General features: G+C 31.7%; 1 long non-coding RNA gene across 1 annotated transcript; it reads right to left on the reverse strand.

The window, feature by feature from the left end:
- Positions 1–2,413: 2,413 nt before the first annotated feature.
- On the reverse strand, positions 2,414–5,294 carry LOC133783932 (uncharacterized). Its single transcript, XR_009871034.1, has 4 exons — positions 5,214–5,294; positions 5,088–5,142; positions 4,938–5,005; positions 2,414–2,701 (listed from the first exon to the last, which is right to left on the reverse strand). It is a non-coding gene; the product is annotated as an uncharacterized LOC133783932 (long non-coding RNA).
- Positions 5,295–6,049: the final 755 nt, after the last annotated feature.

A 6,049-nucleotide genomic window follows, 5' to 3' on the forward strand; every position in this document is an offset into this window, starting at 1 on the left:
AATCTATAATCTAATTATAGATTTGAGCTCAAAATCATTCAGTTCCAGAATTAACCCTTAAGGGAGCTAATATACGATCCGTTAGGAAAGATTAGATTCCGTATTGTTGATACATGTTCCCAGCCATCCATGATATTAAATCTCCAAAACAAAAGTCATTAGCCTCATTCTTTGAAGAGACCTTAACGAATGAATCAAAAGATTTAATAAACATGAACAGGAGTTCATGAACACTCAGGATTTAGGTTGATCTATAAATGATCATCTGTTATGATATGAATTATAAGTCTTTATTATTAAATGGTTTTTGGATAAGGACTTTAATTCATATCGGTCCTTGTCATATATAATCATATTATATAAAGCACCTTTACCGAGATGTCTTACCACATCAATAATCCGAATCTAGATTATTTGTATCATTATGATACTCAGTAAACCGTACTTACAACTCCAATTAAAGAATTCCACAACTTTAATTTATTGTTGTTGACTATTTTTATTCATTCATGTGATCTTAATTCTCTCGTACTAATACAAGATCACATCCTCAATAATGAATATGGAATTTTTCTGATATTTACAAAATTATTCAAACAATAATTTAACAATCTAAATATAACAATAATAATAAACCCATCGTATTTATTTATTCACAGAAAAAAAAAATGTCTTTACATGCTTTTAGGACACACTCCTAACATAGACCACATGGACATTTTTTAAATGTTGTGCCGTCTCAAAAGTTGTCTCCAAGACACCACTAGAATTATGAAATGGGCGTAAACCTGGTTTACGTCATTATGGAATTTGGGGTGTCATGTTTATGCCATGAGGAAAAAGGTAGGAAAGCTAGAACAAAAAACTAGGGTTTGCTTGTTTGATAGCTATTCTAAAGGTACTCAAGCTTGTCTGTTTTATAGTCCAATAGACAAGAAAGTGTTTGGCTCTACAAATGCTACTTTTATGGATAACGACTACATAATGAATTTCAAGTCTCATAGCAAAATAGTATTCAATGGAAAAATGATAAACTATTATTCCATCCTCACTAACACAACTCGATGAAAACAAGGTAGATTTAGAAACCACTAATCCAAGTCAGAAAGTTACAGTGCCTCGTCATAGTGGGAGGGTTTCTCAGAAATCGGTACCTACGATATGGATAGTGAAACCTACAAGTTGGTTGGGGACACAAGTAACAATGATTCGTTGGCCTTTAAATAGGCAATGGGTAAGTCTGAAAGGGATCTTTTCACTCGAAGCCAAGTACCAGGAAATAGAGTCTAAGTACTCTTAATTTGTTTGAGATCTTGTAGATGTGCCATTGGACTTTAGGCCCCGGGGGTGAAAGTGGATCTATAAGAAGAAGAAGAGAGGATCTGATGGAAAGGTCGAGAAAATAAAGGCTCGACTCATGGCAGAAAGAGAAAGTTGACTTAAAGAAAACTTTTTCTCCGGTAGCCATGTTAAAATTAATTTAGTATACTCTTATCCATAGCCACAACTCTTGATTAAGAGATAAGGAAAATGGACATCAAATAAGCATTTTTAATGGTTATCTTTATGAGACCATTTAAATGGATTAATCAGAAGAATTTAATGTAGTTGAAAAAGAAAGTTGGCAAGCTGAGTAGGTCAATCTATGGACTTAAACAAGCTTCGTGCTCCTGGAACTTAAGGTTAAATGGAAACATTAAGACCTATGGTTTTGAACAAAATGTAGTTGACTCTTGTGTTTGAAAATTTGGGAAAAATACATTGTGGTGTTCTTAATCCTTTATGTAGATGATATCTTATTCATTGGAAACAATGTCAAGAAATTATCAAACATAAAGAACTGGCTGGAAACAAAATTCCAAATTTCGTTTTAGCAAGTCGTGTTCTTGGTATCCAGAACATCAGGGATAGAAATAACTAAATTTTGGCTCTAACTCAAGCGACCTACTTAGGTGAGGTGCTTGGTCGTTACTCTTCAACAAATTCCAAGAAATAATGTTTAGCGTCTTGACATGGAATTTATTTTTCTAAGTAGCTATCTCCATAGACTCCTCAAGAGAAATAAAAGATATAACGAATTCCTTATGCATTTGCAATTAGAAGTCTAATGCATACTATGTTGTGTGTTGTCACTAGAGATCTGCTATGTAGTGGGAGTGGTGAGAAAGTGTCAATAAAACCTTGGAAATATACAATAGATGGAGGTCGATATCTTTGATGGACTATAGACTATATGTTAGTCTTTTCAGGTGGGTCTTTGAACCAGTTAGGCTACACAAATTCAGATTTTAGACTGATGTTGATGACAAGAAGTCTACTTCTGAAAATGATGTTTGCTCTTGGGGGTGGAGCTATGTAAAACACCCTAGTCTAGTGCTTTGTAAAACATTCACATATTCATTGGTTTATAAGAGAAAGCCACTTATTATAAAGATTTCAGTGGGGTCTTGCTAAAAACATGCAAGTTGGGCCCAATAGTTTAAAAAGAAAAATATTAGTTTTTCATTCAAAGTTCTTAAACAACCAAAAGTTCAAGTCCCACTGATAAATTTAAAAAGTCCCATTAAACATAACGTTATTAAAAGAAAATGACGTTTTAAAATGATCGTTTCTCGTCCATAGGATGCCCCCACGCCATACACACCAGGTTGACAGAACTTCCCACATCACCACGCGTGCCATAGAGAAACCTATTTGCTACCTGGAATGAAAAGTAAGGGGGTGAGCTAAAAGCCCAGTAAGGAAGTACAAACAACAACAAGTAAGATGCAACAAGTCACAAACACATTCGTCCATCTTTATACATCATATCATCATTGTCATAATGGTGTCAATATCATAAGCATAAACACAGTCACGTCTACATTAACATCATCATAAATATTTCCTTGTGAACATGGCTTGCTAACTTGTCCATGTCACCCTTTGAGGTAAACAAGATCTTTGGTCCTTGAATAACCTCGGCGCGTCCGCCCTTGGAGTTACATCTTCATATCCTTAGTAACTCGGGTTACGTCTTCATATCCTTAGCAACCCCTTTTTGATGTGTCGCGTTCATCACGCTAACATCCATTCATAGCACACAACATTCATACAATCCAAACATATATCATCATATTAAAGCATTCCATAATTCATAGCGCAAAGAATCATAACACTTTCATACCAACAATCTTACCATTCACAGCATAAATAAACATAAATTCTATCTAACTTCCTTACCTCAGGTCCAAGCTAAGTAAAACAACAACTTCTCAACGAGCCTATACCATAATCAAAATAACATTCCTTAGCATCACATAAACTCCATTTTTCCCACTCATATAGCTCATGTGTGCATGGGCCATGCACACATGGTGAGAGTTACGCACAACATCTAAACAATACATAATTACACATAAGGTCATAAAAGAATAATGCACATTCTATATTGCATGCATGATCTTGCTATAAAAACTACATGGTTGCATAATAGACATATTTTTGAACGTAAAAATGAATTTGCACGCGACATGCATACGTGGGAACGTTGTGTAAAAGTGGCGTTAAAAACGATAATTCTACATATCTTACTTCTATCGTTATGAAAATAACAAAATTGTAACATGCTTTGATTACCATTATTTATCTCTTTAAAATTCTCAAGTTGATTAATCCTCCAAAGCATATCAACCATTAAAAAATATATATAATTATTCTATTAATCACTTTTAATTTCCATAAAATAACAAAGACTAACAATTATGTAAAATACTCATAATTTAACATGTTTATTTAGAAAATAACATTATAATCCAATTAACAAATTTCTAAATTTAATGTGAGAAAAATATAATTTTTAGATGTGGAAAAATACATTTTTACTTGTGTTATTTTTAAAGATTGAATTTAAAATAAAATAAATTCACATGTGAAAATCCAATGATTATTTTTATAAATATTTAACTAAACTTTCAGCCAAATTTTATTTACTTAAAATTCACAAGTGAACTAAATTCAACATTTTTCTTAATCAAAATAAAGAAAAATCATAACTATTAAAATGAACACTCATGTTATATTAAAAATACCACTTTTAATATTTCCATAGTTTGGGATATTAATTTATTTTAAGATACTCACCAAATTTCTTTTATTAAAATACAACTTCACATTTTTTTTACAAAAATTCCAGCAACCAATTATATCATTAAAATCACCATTTTCATTTTTTTAAACTCATATTTTCATCAAAATATAAAAAAATCTGTAGGTAATTATTTGTGCAAAAATATCATTTTAAGTGTGAATTAAAACACCATTTTATTCTCACAAATACAGCATATCATTAGAGACATTTCTTATGCATGCATATCATTATTTCATCAAACTTATTCACCATTTATTTACAAAATCAACAATCATAAATCATCATGAAATTCATCTTTAATTGATGTTTCTCAAAACCCAATCCATAATCTTCATGAAATCACTAATATATCAATTTATAAAAAAAATTCAAGACATTCCTTTCTTTTATTCAAATTAACCTAGCATGTTCCTAACATGTATAAGTGACACAAAAATAAAAACATCTCAACATGCATCACACCCTATAGGCCGAAACCCTTATAGCCCAAAATGATCAAATCCTTTCATGTTTTTAAAAAAATGAAAACACACCCATCATCATATTTGGTAGATCACAAATTAAAACCCTTGCATGCTTACACATAGGATCCTTAAGCCAAACCATACCTATCATCAAATCATATGAAAAACCTTAGGCAACATATCCACCACCATGCTTATGATTTAATATCAATACAAATGTTCATAATAAGAGATTTACATAACACCATAAATCAATAATCAATCCAATACACACACATACCATGAGTATACATATAAAAAGGTTACAACAATAAGAACCAAATCAAGAATAGAGGTTCCATTACCTCCTTTGATAGAAATCAAAGAACCCAAAAATAGTTATGGTCACCCTCTTTTTGCTAGTCTCCAACACCTTATTGTTAAGACCAAATCATTAGACCATACAAATAAAAAATCTCAAATAGATCAAAATTAGGAAATCAAAACACCCTTACCCTCTTGTTGGTTGAAACCCTAACAACAATCCTTATGCTCTTGTGGGATTAGAACCTAGCACCACCAAAGACTTCCATTAAACTAGAACCAAGAAGAAGGGAAAAAGAAAATCACAAAACCCATACCTTAGAGACCTCGAGCCCTTCTTCCTTTCTCTTCTTTCTTTCTCCCACGAGTTCTCTCTCTCTTTTCTTCTCCTCCCAAATTTTGGCAGCCAATAAAAGAATTCCCAAGGGTCCCATGTTCTTCTATTTATAGCCTCTAGTGACCTAACCTTAAGAAGAGGACTCAAGTGTGAAAAGCTAAATTCCTATCCCACAAATTAAACTAAATCCCACCATTCCCTCTCCTTACACCTCACCTAAACCCTTATCCTAATGTGAACCAAATCAAAGATAAGCCTTGTCATCTTTTCCTACAAGATGACAACTTATATTTCTTTTATTTTCTATTTTCTTTTCTTTTCTTAATAAAATGAAAAATGTTCAAGACTCACATTAAGTCTAGATTCATACTACCCTTTCCTTTTCTATAAAGGGAAAAATAAATAAATAAAATAAAACACATTCACACACACACACACACACACACACCAATATTCGACACACACTCATAAAATGGAAAAAAAATAACATATTTTAATCACATAATTTGTCACACTTAATAAAATGTAACACTAATAATAAAACAAGTTACGCAGTTATTCACATATTAAAATAAATAATCAAATAAACAATTAACAAATTTAAATTCACAAAAATTCCACCAAACAATTCTATCAATTAATTTAACAAACAATTAAATAAAATAATTCACAACACTTAACAATTAAATAAAATAAAACACAAAAATTTTAATAGCTAAATTTTTTTTGGTGCACTACAAGCTATGATTTGGAGAAGCGATAGGTTGTTTGCCACCTCAGTAGCTGTGATTTGGAGAAGAGTTAGGCTATTTGTCA

This window comes from Humulus lupulus, chromosome 6 (genome assembly GCF_963169125.1).
Source record: "Humulus lupulus chromosome 6, drHumLupu1.1, whole genome shotgun sequence".
NCBI classification, from domain to species: Eukaryota; Viridiplantae; Streptophyta; class Magnoliopsida; order Rosales; family Cannabaceae; genus Humulus; species Humulus lupulus.